The sequence below is a fragment of the Sus scrofa genome, chromosome 4 (genome assembly GCF_054392235.1).
Source record: "Sus scrofa isolate SSC_HxYL_T2T_F1_AM1 chromosome 4, Sscrofa_HxYL_maternal_Yorkshire_Landrace_v2.0, whole genome shotgun sequence".
NCBI lineage: Eukaryota > Metazoa > Chordata > Mammalia > Artiodactyla > Suidae > Sus > Sus scrofa.
The window spans coordinates 110,461,527-110,475,489 of NC_139386.1; the positions used below are offsets into that span (position 1 = coordinate 110,461,527).

At 45.2% G+C, this 13,963-nt stretch overlaps 1 protein-coding gene and 1 long non-coding RNA gene across 7 annotated transcripts in view; one reads left to right on the plus strand and one right to left on the minus strand.

Moving 5' to 3' along the window:
• The window catches only part of LOC102166460 (uncharacterized), a 418,456-nt gene that overhangs the window by 204,813 nt on the left and 199,680 nt on the right, over positions 1-13,963 (minus strand). The window contains exons 5-6 of one of the 5 annotated variants that reach the window (XR_014844456.1): positions 11,577-11,657; positions 10,402-10,666 (exon numbers count right to left, since the gene is read on the minus strand). The exons of the other annotated variants lie outside the window; for them this stretch is intronic. This is a non-coding gene — a long non-coding RNA (uncharacterized LOC102166460). The remainder of the gene's footprint in view (positions 1-10,401; positions 10,667-11,576; positions 11,658-13,963) is intronic. 5 annotated transcript variants of the gene reach the window in all.
• The window catches only part of NGF (nerve growth factor), a 51,536-nt gene that overhangs the window by 33,363 nt on the left and 4,210 nt on the right, over positions 1-13,963 (plus strand). For both annotated transcript variants that reach the window (XM_085020766.1, NM_001444486.1), the window contains 1 exon segment: positions 10,788-10,911. The gene's annotated coding sequence lies outside the window, so the exon portion shown is untranslated.

The window sequence follows — 13,963 nt, forward strand, 5'->3', positions numbered from 1 at the left end:
CCACACCCTCATGGATACTTGTTGGGTTTGTTACCAATAAGCCATGACGGGAACTCCCCCAGTGAAAGTTTTCTTATCTCTAAACTGATCTCAGAAGATTTTTAATAAGTATTTAAAAAGATAATCTCTAGAAACCCCTTAGTAGAGCGTCTGGCACATCATACACAATAAATGTTACTTATTATGAGTGGTAGTAGTTGTATTCACTTTTAACCCATGGTTTATGCTAGTGAAGTACTTATCATATTTTAATGCATCATATTACATTACATTTAATTTTACACCTAAAATATAGGTAATTCCATCCTTATCAATGCTTCTCAGGCAGCCAAAGGAAGAGGTCTAAGGGAGCTCTTTGGGGGATTTCTATCCCACTCCTGCCCTCCCCCCTCCCAAGCCCAAACTCAAACTTCCTGTGTCTGAACAGGTACCTGAGATAAGACTCCTGCTAAGGAGCTAGCCTCTCCTGGGACACTGGTGGCCCTTAACTCCCAGGGAACTCTCCTCTTTCAAGTGGGAGCCTATCACTGCATGGAATCCGACCAGTCCCAGGCTGCCTGCTTTGAGGCTGAGGGGAGGAGCTGGGGGAGCTTTACCTCCTGCAGGGGCCTAAACACAAAGTCCGCTTGTCTTCAGACTGTGAAGAAAAACTCAAAGATGGTCGGCAACACTGCACAGGCAAATGGAAGAACTGGGCCCAGGTGGAGGACTGACGTTCATAAATCCTTATTTACCTTTGGAAGTGTGTATGAGTCTATATATAATGTCCTTGAACAGCCACAGATACTCCTCTTTTGAGATAATTTTATCACAGACTAAAGTGAATAATGTTATTATCTACATTATTGGAAATACAAAGTTAACACCACCACTCAGGAGAAAAATAGAAAAAAAAAACCAAAAACAGTTTCCAAAATGGGTGCTGGAAAATAATATGATGGACTATACAGACAAAAAGCAGAAATATTGAGCTCTAGACCCAGTACTGTTCGCCACTCAGTTGGAAGTTGCATGGACCTAAATAATTCACTTAACTATTTAGAAGACTCCCAGGCATGGCCCACTTCTGGCTCTGTTGATTCTATTTGACAGCCCAAGAGGAGGCCTTGGGGAACATTGGTCAGACTTCCCTGCCTGACTCCAGAAAGCTCTCTAATCCTTTGGTGGCAGTGATGATAGTGGTGATGGTAGCCACGGTGACAGTGGTACTGAGAGTGGGGGTGGTAACAGTGATGGTAAAATCGTGGGAGTGGTGATGCTGGTGGTGGGGAAGGGTGATAACAGGATGGTGGTGGTCATGTGATGGGGGAGGTAATGGTGGTGATGCGGATGGCGATGGTGGTGGAGGTGGCGGTTGCTGGGGATATTGTTGCCATGAATAAGAGGCCTGACTTGTATAAATGCTGTGACAGATCTGAGAAATGGGCAGAGGGGGGTGGGCACAAGGTACTAGGACTTTGTGATCACAGGTGTGCAGAGGATGTGCTGCTGGCCTCTGCCTGTCACGACAGCATCGAGTGCCTTTCAAGGTGCCTCCTCTCTTGAGGACAAGGAAAACAAACATGCTTAGGCAGATATACACTGTTTTACTGGCTGCACATTTTTTAGGTTTTGTCTATTGACAGTTTTTTATTTGTTTTATCTTTACTTTTTATTTATTTTTGGTCTTTATCCTAAAAAATGTTTTGAATCTATATTTTGGAAATAGAGAAATCAGATCTATGAAAAGAAGAAACAGGTAAAAAGAAAGCTGGGGCCACAAGTCCTAGACATAGATGGGTGGATGCCATGCAGGCAAAGGGACGAGCCCCACAAAGTGAATCAAATCTGGTTTAGGCAAAGCTTAAAAGTCACTGAGGCCACACACAGTCATCACACGGATGGGTAGGTGCCGTGGAACAGAAGATGAGGGCTGAAGCCAGGCCTGGAGGCTGTGGCCCAGTGGGAGCTGGGGCAGCCAGTTAAGCGCTCACCTTCCTGGGGACAAAGGGTGACACTCCAGACTGGACATGGCAGGATGAGTCCCTAGAAGGCCTTGGAGGTGCAGCTCCCTTTCACAGACAGAGGCCTCATGCCAGGAACTCGGCTGATTCACAAAGCAAGGAGTGAAATGCTAACAAATGGTTTTCATTATCATTGTGCAGCCTCCACCCTCATTCTGTATGTGTGTGCTCTGCTTTTTTCTTTCTTTTTTTCATCTTTTCATGGGTTGTAACTAAACAATGAGGTGATTGCCATCCCAGTGGATTGCACAACATAACCAGCGGCTGGATCTGAGCATAGCTTTCTCCAAAGAAATTCTGGACAAGAAAATTAGGCAAGCTGGAAATAAGGAGTTTGTTTTGCCCAGCACCTGTATATGCTTTTTAGTGTTTGGAATGAAGGTGGAATGAAGGTCTGCTGAGAGCTAAGATACTTAGTTCCTCAGCAGTGCACCTGTCAGCCTAACCATGGGGTATGCAGCTTAAATAAAATACCGCATTGCCAAAGTGAAAGGGGGGTTTACCAAATGATCCAGGAATATAAATTAGGACCACTTGTTATTTACCCATATAATATAAAATAATGATTTACTTTGAATAAACCCGTGCAGCTGTGAGAAGAGTTTTCAATTCTGTTCAATAAACATTCATTAAGTGCCTACTCTGGGATAGTCCCATGGAGAAAACAAACACCTAAGACCCTCAGGAATGATCCAGCAAATGCCTTCATTTGTCCCCAGTCCCTGGATAACAGCATAAATTTGACGGTGAAGATACCTCTGTGCTGTATTCTTCTTATGATCATCTTTTCCTGGAAGGCAACAATCACCCTAAGCAAAGATGCTATTAACTCTACAGGGCCTGGCAAGTTTTAGTTATAGCTGGAGCAGCTTCCTGCCTCTGACTGCGACAAGGCTGAAGAAAGTGGATCGTTTCAAAAACAAACGTCTCAGTTCGTTACTCAGCATCTTTGTCGGCAAATGATTGCAGATAATCGTCCTGCAGCTGCAGACTATGTTCTATGCTTCCTCAGACGGGGCTACTGAGCATGTGCCTGGCCAGCCATTCCAAAAAGATCAGAACAGAAACAACGGCTGTGACACAAATAGGATTTCTTCCTGACAGGGCCAGACAGATGGGGACATGGGATGGACAGGGAGCATCGCTTTCTGTTCTGCACCCAGCCTGCCAGAAACCCCCTGCCTGATTATAGCTGGATGTCTTTAATGGTATGATTAAGAATAGCTAACATTTACTTGGCACCAGCTAGGTGCCAGGCACTGGGCTAAATGCTTATCTATTTAAGCCTCTTAACAACCCAAGGTGGAAGGTATAATTATTTCAACTTTTGAGAGGAGACACCGAGGTGCAGAGAGGTTAAGTCACTCGCTAAAGGTCACACGGCTGCTAAGTGGTGGGGCTGAAAAGCAAGCAGCCCCAAGCCTCAAGGCCTTGGTTGACCAGGCAGTCAAGGGAAGTGCTGACTTACTAGTGGGCTTCTCTTTACAGCTCTAATGGCCTATATTTCCATAAAACAACAACTGAGATTCTAAAATAAATAGTTTCTATTTCTTTGAACCTTAAACGTCTAAACTTACCCCTTTAGAAGCAACAGGATGAGTGGCTGAGAGCCTGCTGTCCGTCTCTTTCTGTGTGTGCGTGCGTGCGTGTGTGTGTGTGTGTGTGTGTGTGTGTGTGTGATGACCAAGTGGGGAAAATTGTCTGCCCCTAACTTTGTGTGTGTGTGTGTGTGTGTGTGTGTGTGTGTGTGTGTGTGTGTGATGACCAAGTGGGGAAAATTGTCTGCCCCTAACTTTGGAACTTCTAATCACCCATAATGTTCTGGGTCCCTGGATACTATGCACTCTGTGGGTCTCCTATTAGCTCCCCAGTACAGACTTTTGCTTTTGTCCATGATATCATGGTCAAATAAAGCCTAAAAGAAGAAACACTAGAAGATTGAGAATGTTCTGAAACATGAGAATTGAGTGACTTTTAGGAGGACAGCAGTTTTCATCTCCCCTGACCTTTCTCCTGAGTTAATGGAGGAGCTTAGGTGAAGCTCCTTAGAGTAAGCTTTTAAGTAAATGCCCGTCAAATAGTCCCTCATACCGGTTAACCAGCCCAATGATATTGTGACATTCCCCATCAGGCGTATATGATACGGTGCCCACTTGGGGCTGGGATAGTTAAAGCCACACACAGGAAGCAGCTAAAGCAGCCTAAAGTCCCCCCTGAAACACACACACATGGAAATAAATTCCTCATTTCCAGCTCTTATCTTAGCCTCGGGTTACCTAGGATTTGCATGTGCTACATGCCTGGGCCAAGTTAGGCTGAGTTATCTCTTTAATGTCTTGAGTCAGATTTTCTGGGTGTGAAGTCAGCAGACAAGCCAGGAAATGTCAGCGTAGAAGAGCAGGGGGGCTGTCACTCAGGGGGTGTGGAGTGGGATGGCGTCTGACATGCCCTTGGGACTCAGTGTCCCCAGGATGTGTCTGGTGCTAGCTACGTGTGATCCATGTTTTCTTGCATGCAGGGTGGTTGGGGCGCGGTTTTGCATTGAAATTGAAGTCCAGCTGCTCAAACAGAAACAGTGTCATCATCTCACAGACACTTTAGTGGGTAAGGGTGGCCTTTTAATGGGATCTTTACATTCGATCCCCATACTTGTCCCCTACCCCTCTTTAATTGAATGAGGAACTGCCTGCCTTTTTAAAAGTCCTAGAACACTGGGTGTCTGTTTAGCCAGGATTTTTCCCAGGTCTTTTTCCGGGCTATGGATCTTTAGCTTGTCTTAATTTCTGAAGTTACATCTGAATTGCATTACAGACGTATGTGTTGTAACATTGCTTGACCTGCTGCTGGGAAAATATACCACACACTGAGAGGAAAAGGCTAGTTCAAGAACAGCTGAGGACATTTAATCCTATAAAGCAAATAGAAGAAAGCCTTGGATCGGAGTTAGCATTTACTGGCAGCATTTTGTTTTCGTTCATGTATTCCATCCCAGGTGGTCACCTCAGTCTACGGTGGGCTGGAGGCTTCAGTAGGCACCGGTATTATTGGAGGTAAACTTTGATTCCAACCAAGCTGTGAGTCCCCTTTTCCCCAGTACTTCTGTCTGTTCTTAGTCCCAAGTAAGGGAATGGCAGCCGGGAAGGGCCCAATGCAGAGCTGAAATGGATCTTTTTCTTGTGGTTTAAGGATCAGCCAGTTGGAACTGAGGCGATGTTTTCTTAGGGTTGCAGAGAAGTTTGAAAAACTATTGGATTGTTTTTGGAACTCCAATGTAGATTATAGATGTATCATTAGTATTACAAAGCTGATGGGCTATACTACAAGGACTGTTATTTAGTAGCACATTCTTGCAAAAATGTACTGCCCTCAACTCCATAATGGGAAGCTGCTGTGTGTTTAGATGTCTTATCTTCTACCACATTCATGTCGGTGTAATTACCCATGTTACGAAAACCCCTCTGTGGCGTCGGCATTGCACATATCGTGAATCCACAGCTCACAAATCCAGTCGGGTAAACACCATGAAGACTGTGGTCCGTCACACACATTCACAGCAAATGCTCTTGATTCTGAAACTCAAGGTCAACCCACTCTGATAGTTTCTTCTTTGGGCTGCCTGACTCTCTGTGGAAATGCTAGGAAGGATGGTAATTTATCCCAGAAACTCCAATAGAGCCACAGGACTGTTTCTCTTTTAGGGGAAAGAAGCAAGGCACTTTAGAATTGTCAGCATCGAAACTTTCAGTCAAAAAAGAACGGTTTTGCTGAACCTTAATGTCTTCCTAAGTCCTTGTTGCCAGATGCACTATTTTCCTATCGGATGTGCCAAAACCACTAAATAGTTAACACATGCCAAATCATCTCGATATGGCCAAAATTGAATACCCCCTCCCCCCAAAAAAATAGAGCTCCTAGTCAGCAAACCTCATGGTCATGTTCCATACTAGAAAAGTCTGATTAGGCTAAAAATTAGGAAAACAGACTTTCAATGCAAAGGATTTCAAATTTTCTTTGTGTATAGGCTCAGAGTAAGAACTAAAAGAAAGAGGGGAGAATTAAGGGGAACAGTTACAGCAATGAAAATCACGGCAACACCATTACCAATTATTATTCTGCCCTCAACAACATGTTCTTAATGCCCAGCCTTCTTGGTGAGTTTTCCCAACTCACAGAATTCCAGCAGGTGGAGTGTAGGAGCAAGGAGGCTGCAGACCCCACCAGCTGCTCTAGCATCTTTGATGTGAGGCAAGCCGCTCTTAGGACCAGCCATTACGTCCCATGCACATGTGAGACGTGATCCAAAAAGTCTTTTTGGTCAGGCATTCCCCCAATTTTTGATATTAAAAACATCCCTGGGCTTAATAATAAGCTAACCTTAGCTCAAACACCAAAGAATATCTTAAGTGGCACACAAAGAGTAAAAAGAAAACCTTCCAATTCACAAATGTCAATCATACCTAAATAATTGGGGTGGGGGGCTGTCAGACAGGGGAGACAGGGACAATATCCCCCAGAGAATCTGCAAGCTATATTCTCTCACCTTCTGGTTGACCACACCTGCACTTTATATTTTATGAGTTATATTAATTTCTTAATTAGGTTTTTCTTAATTGCTAGCTTATCAAAGCCAGTGTCAAGTTTCCATTCATCCTGCACACCTGTGATTCTCAGCCCTGGCTTTTCTTTATGGTCATCTTGGGAGTCCGTACTTTGAAACTGACCAAAACATCATTGAGACCTTATGAAAGTAAAGGAGATGCTGAGACAAGTGTCAAGGGAAAGGGCCGTATAAACAGGCTTAACCTCAGAGGGTCTGCAGAAGAAACTTTAGCTTTAGCTGACTCAAGGCTGTTTGGTCCAGGCTCTGGAGCATAGACTAGACATAATGTTGACTGTAATATGGAAAGTTAAAGTCGAGCAGGCAGCCCACTGCAGTAGGCTGACTCTGGGTTGTCACTCCTCACAGTCCTGGATCCCTCAACCCAGGGGGAGGCTGCAGTTGGAGGAGGGAGCCAGAGTGGGACCCTCCAAAACAGTGCTTCTCAAACTCAGGTCTGCATCAGAATCACCTGAAAGCTTGTTAAAATTCAGATTTTGGGGTTTCACTCAGCATTGCTAGACCTATGGTAGAGCCTAAGACTTTGCATTTCTAACAAGCTTTGAGATAGTTCTAATACTATAATAGACCTCACTTTGAGAAACATGCCTGAGACCCAGAACAGGCCAGTGTTGTCTGAGTCTAGAAGGGGTACACCGGACTTCAATAATACTCTTCCTTTATGCCCTTATAAGAAGGAAGAGAACATGGTCCTGAGATGAGCTAGGATTTATTTCCATGCATTTATAAAAGTGTGAAAGCCGTCTGATTAAGTGACTACTGCATGAGAACAGACAGGGTTTTAAAAATAGGCATTTGGGTTGTTTGTTCCTAATATCTTTGCATTAAAAATTGGTAATATTTAAACTGGAATTAATTTTAGAGTCCCAGCCTTCACTGGCATGAAACTAAACAAAATGACAACAAACCTAGGAAAATCACTTAGTGTTTCAGTATTCTGGACAGGAAATCACTCTCTCCAGTTGCAAATTACCTGTCCCTACACTGAACAAGAGGAGGCCAAAGGCATAGGAGATGCAAGACAGGGTCTTGAATACTGCAATCCAGGCATCTAGATGTGGGTGGCAGGGGTTCCTGCATGCAAAGGTGGCTTGGCCCAGAGGTTGCATATAAACGGCCAGGGAACCTATTGTGGTTGGTCTAGAGCTGATCCCCCAAGAAGGCAGATCTGCCTAGGAGTTGTGGAATGTTTGGTTTAGATCAACCTTCTCTCACCTTCCAATCAGTTGGATGGAGGCCATCCTTGCTTATAGTGGAATATATACAATATTTTCAAAGAGAGTCACTCTTACTTCTCTGGTTGTTCTATAGATTAAAGTGGAGGCTTTTTGTGTCACACAGGAAGGTACAGTCAGCAGGAGGTCACAGCAGTGAGCCCTGCCAACCCTTAATTTACCTGCTTCTGTGTAAGGCCCATCACACACTCCTCTGACTCTCCCCCAAGACCTCCACTTAGGCCATGTCATAGCTCTAGCCAGTTCATGAACTCTGGGGCTCTGGGATGCCTTTCCTTCCCTTCTTCCCTAATGCACTCCTATTCATCCTTAAGAAACCTACTCAGTGTTACTTCCTCTATGAAGTAACATATATGTCTCTGGCTAATCTGGCCAGATAAAAATAATTCCTCCCTCACTATGTCTTCCATGCCATGTCAGATAATCATCATACTTAACACATTGTACTTTATTATTATTATTATTATTGGTCTTTTGTCATTTTAGGGCTGCACCCATGGCACATGGAAGTTCCCAGGCTAGGGGCTGAATTGGAGCTACAGCTGCTGGCCTACACCACAGAGGCAGCAATGCAGGATCCGAGTTTCGTCTGCAACCACAGCTCACAGCAACGCCGGATCCTTAACCCACTGAGTGAGGCCAGGGATCGAACCCACAACATCATGGTTCCTAGTCAGATTCGTTTCCACTGCGCCACGATGGGAACTACCCCCCTCTTTGCTTTTCATTGTATTTTAAATGTTGTTCATGTGTTTGCTTTCCTCACCTCTAGCTTATCTACTTTTGGAAGTTGTGTTATGTCTCTTTCTTTTTTTGTGTCCCCAGCATCTAGCACTGTGGCCAGTGTAGCACCTGTAAGTTTAGATTTTATTAATGAAATAAATGAATTCTGGTATTTAGACCAGGGAAAGCATTCCTTAAGCACTCAGTAGGGATATAGCCTAGGAAACATAAACATTCATAGAATCACGGGCAAGCAGAGCTGGAAGGGACTTCAGCTGTCATCATGCCAGTTCCTTATCCTGTGGAGAAGGGGGTTCAGAGATGCTTAAAGATACTCAGTGACTTACCCATGAATGAGAGTTAACTGGACCAGGACACAGCTCTGCAGGCTCCAGTCTAGCAATCAGTTGGGTTTAGCCAAATACCCAGCTAAAGGGCCTGTGGACCTGATCAGATCCTCTTCCCAAGAGTGATGCAACCAGACCCCAGAATGCCCACCTCCTACATGCCATCCCCCACCTCCTATGCTCAATCCAACCCTGAGGGAGGGTCAAAATGGGCTTTTCTACAGAATCTAACTCTTTAAGGGTATTTGAGTAAGTGTTCATCTCTAAGCCTGAATGCCAATTGAGTATTGGAAGGTTTTTCTGGTATGTCTGAAGCAAAAGGGTATTTTGAGCAGAGAGGTCAGAAAGACGAATGGTAACATCCCAGTCCTTAATGTCATGATTTCTAGCAGCAAGAAAACCACTCCAGACCCCTTCTACTTCCTTGTCCTCCAGCCCTTCTATGTGATCAGGGACTTGGGGGCCATGGTGGCTGCACTGACATCTGCTCCTGTAGCACAAGATGAGAGTGAGTATCACAGGAAGATGAGGAGGGGTCCATACTAGGAAAAGACATGGTGGAGAAAGGGGGTATAGACAGGAAGAATAAAGATGTTATTCTAGAACTTTTTTTGAGGGAGGAGCTACCCTACCCTATAACAAGCTCTGCAATAGACTAACAGTGAATTCATTCATAAAAAATGTCCTTTCACCCTCCAGCTTGATGCCTTCCACTCCCCTTTCTTTGTCCATAGTTCCTCATGATATTCCTGCACACACAGTTCCTTCCTACATCTTTCCACCTCACCACCTCATTTCAAGGTCTCTTTCCTGCATGCTCAGCATCTTCAACTTGTTTCTACCTCAGGAGGTTTGCACTTGCCATTCCTTCTGCCTTCTCTTATTCCTTCTCATCCTTCAAATCTCAATTTGAAGGGCACGTCCTCAGAGAACTCTCCACTGGGCACCCTGTCTACATGGCGCCTCACTACACCCTGCAATCACCCACAGTCATCATCCCCTGCTTATCTTCAGGCAATGTAAAGAATCTGAAGATATGCTGTGTATTTACACAAGCCCATAAACTTCCTATGAGGAGAGATCTTGTCAGTCTTATACACTGCTGGATCCCTAGTACCTAGAATAGTACTTGGCACACATTAGAAATATGTGCTTAGAAAATGTTGTTGAATGAGTGAATGAAGCATCTCCATGTACAAGGTTTATAGAAGTAAAAGGAGAATAAAAACCTACCATTGCTTCTAGGGAATACAACCAAAATTTGAACAGATTTTTTTTCTCATTGCATCAGCTCCTTAGTTCCTGATTCCTAAAATGTGACTTTTGGTATAGTTCTCTGAGATTCACATCCCAATTCTGTAAAAGCTCTCTGTTATCTAGCAAGTGTCTTGTTGGCCACCATGAGTCGTTCTGGATTTTCATCAAAGTACCATCTTATTCTCAGTTGTCAGGACTTTTTCTTCTGTATGATTTACCTTAGTTATACTGGTCCAGAATTGGGTCTGCTATGTCCACATGTATAATTTACAGAATAATTCCATTTTGATGCTGGATTGGAGACCTGCTGGAGCTGGACTCTGATGTGGGACTAGAAGCACCTTCACGGGGCATAAGATCAGCCATTGACTGTGTCCAGGCAGAAACCAAGAGCTCTGGCATAAGAGTGAAAGGTCAGGCCCCTGGCAATTTCGGTAGCTGGGCTCTGGCTTCTTCAGTCCTGATGCTGGCAAGGTCCCAGCCCTGAGGGCAAAGGGGAACATCCTGTTGGTACACCCTTCCCCCTCCTGTTTGGGGCCCAGCTCCCCATCTGCTAGAGAAGGTGGCGAAATGCTCATCTAATGCCAGCTCTCTCCTCCCGCAGAGTCCTGGCCTGGGGTCCTGCAGTCCAGGGGGCTGGATGGCATGCTGGACCCAAGCTCAGCGCAGTGTCCGGGCCCAATAACGGCTTTTCCAAGGGAGCAGCTTTCTGTCCTGGCCACACTGAGGTAAGCGCTTGGGGGCATCTACCTCACCAAGGTTCCTAGTTCTAGAGCTTTCGGGAAGGCTGGAAAGACACCCCAGATTGAGGGTGGGGCAACAGCTCAGGCTGCCAGTCAGCAGGGGCCCAGGTAGCTCCTAGTGACCCAGCATACGTGACCCTCCTAGCCCGTCTGGTGAGGGTATCGCCCAAGCACTCAGGCTGGCCCTGGTCATGTCAAGAGTCTGAGCCAATCACCCCTAAGGTTAACAGAACACAAGGTCTCAAGTAGACAGACAGCATCGGTCAGACCCTTCACACAGCTCCTGGTCTGTCGGAACAGGTGACCTCATGAGAGCGAAGGTCCGTGATCACTCTTCATGCCCTTGGCCATGGAGTGAGGGTGGGGAGAACTCCAGATGTGGAGACAGAGGTCTGGCTCTGAGCTCCACTTCCACCAGGCTTCTGTCTGTGGTCAAGTTATTTACTCTTACTGTGTCTCTGTTTCCTCCTCTATAAATTGGGAAGAATAAGACCCTCCTGCTGGGTGGTCGTGTTGGTTAATTTATTGGACAATTATGCCCAATAAATGATAATGCAATTATGATCTCTGCTCATTCATTTTAAGATGTGTCTCTAAGAATTCAGGCCAGTAGATTCTGGAGTAGATAATAAATCCACAGGTGCCCATACCTGCTAGTGCTTTCTGGCTGCAAATTTCTACCATGGGTATTTTAAGTGCTTTGGGATCAAGTCTTCATGATGCCTAGAAACCTGATAAACAAGATATAAAAACAATTAAATAGCCAACTGTTCCCTGGTATCTGGATTTACGGCTTCAGGAGGGTAAAACTTATCGCCTGTTGAATGGAATTTTAGTTTTGATGTTGGTGGTCGAGTAAACGCAGCCCAGGACCCATCAATTACAGTGTGTGTACAGCCTCAGGCCTCTCTGCTCTGGAGCAGCAGAGGCTGAGCAATGCCAAGCGCCCACATGCAGAGTCTGCCACTCACTAGCTGCACAACCCCAGGCCTCTGAGTGTCTCTAAGATTCATTTCTCTCATGTCAGGTGCAAAGAGTGGATTGGATGAGGGTTTCTCAAAATGTGGTCCCCAAACCAGCAGCATCAGTATTTGTGGAAAATGCATATTCTCAGGCCCGACTCCAGAAACTGAATCAGAAACTCTGGGGGTGCCCCCCATCTGGTTTAACAAGGCCTCCAGGTGATTCTAACGCACTGAAGCTCTGGACTTGATCAACTCTGATGTGCCTCCGGTTCATGCTTCCTCCTAATAAATCCAGCCTGGGAGATGCTAGCAGAGAACTGGATTTTATTCTGTCAATGCCTTTCTCTGTTGTGGCCTCAGGGATACCTCCCTGGGAGGCTGAGGGGCCACAGAATTCCTCTCTCATTCCACACAGTCCCAACACCCAAGTGTGTCCTAGTCTTTACAGCTGAAGACAGCAGCCAGTTTACATTTCAAGCGGAGGCCAAGTGTAAAACAAGAAATGACTCCTGATCCATGTTTGCAATGTGGCGAGTGAGATGGAGGAGGAGGTGGCGGCTGGATTTCCTCAGCCACAAGGATTTCCTCTCTTGCTAATGCTTAGTGACCCTGGTTCACTGATCTAATCTCTAGCTTGAGAATCACTAACAGCTCTCTCTCGGCACCCCTCCCTTTAAGGCAGGGATTCTCTTACTCTCTCAATGCACCTCCAAAGGCATGGTCAGTTGATGGGCCTCCAAGCACCATTGGCCACCCTGGCCATGGAGGTGGACCAGTTGCTTAGCTCTGCACAACAGCTTCATCACCTGTTCAGGGGGGGCCAGAACCTGTGTGAAATTGTTCACCTGGTACAGGAAATTTCTCATAGCACTGGAGTGTGTAAACCACTGGAAAGCCACAGAATGTACCACCAGCCAGGGAGAGGGCAAGAAAGCTGGGTGGACCATGAGCAGATGGATAAAAGGCTCCCAACGGGTCCCCCACTCTTAGTCATTCACCCTCCATTCTGGTGGGAGAAGGACAAATACAGAACATTCACACATTAAACAGAAATACAGAACATTCACACATTAAACAGAACATGTTTCTTCCATGCAAGCCCCTAATTGCATCTTCCCCAGCTAATCATTCCACTCACAGGGCTCTGTTTAGTGAAGCCCCAGTGAGGACCGTCATCTCTTCAGTAGAAAGGCTTCAAAGGCTGTTTTTAAAAAAATAAATAAATAAAACTGCTCCCCTGGTTCACATCAACCAAGGAGAGAATGTTCTTTTGTAAACTCTGCTTTGTGTTTTAAATCACTAGATTAGAAAACATGCTCACTTTTTCTTTTCTTATCTTTTCTTTCTTTCTTAGATAAGAAAGACTTTTTTATTTAAAAAGGTGATGGGGCACACCATTATGAGTAGGTCAGTTTATTTAAAAAAAAAAAAAAAAACAACCTTTTAATCTAAGACCCAAATGAGAGATATATTTGCAACATTTTCAAATCTTAGAGAAACAGTTTCTCCATGATGCAAATCTCCACAGGGACTAAAGGCCACAGATACCACGTGGTACCTGGACAGTGCATTGAAGAGCAGCATTAGACTTTAAGAACTTTGTGTAGTCAATTGTGTAGGCAGAACAGAAAACTTGATCATTGCTTAAACTCAGAGCGTCAGAGCTGAAAGATACCTTAAACATCAACACTTGAATGGAGAAATAAAGTGGCACAGAAAAAAGACTTGTCCACGCACTCACTGACTCTTAGAGGTGGAGCTCCCTACAAGAGCTAGGTCACCTGCACATGAATAAGATGAACGGGTTTGCTTCTGCCACCAGGGACCTGGCCCTCTAGGTGGGAGAAGAGGAGAATACACTGCCCTAAGGGAGCATTAAGAGGTGGAGGAGGGCGAGAGGTGGTCTCTTTGAAAATAGGAAATGCTCCCCAGTGGAGGTGGCATTTAAGTTGGGTGTTAAAAGCCAACAGGGGAAGTTCCCATTGTGGCTCAGCGGTAACAAGCCCGACTAGGGATAACACAGCCTTGAGGAGCTGTTTGCCTGGAATGCAAAATATGTGAAGGGAGTAGAA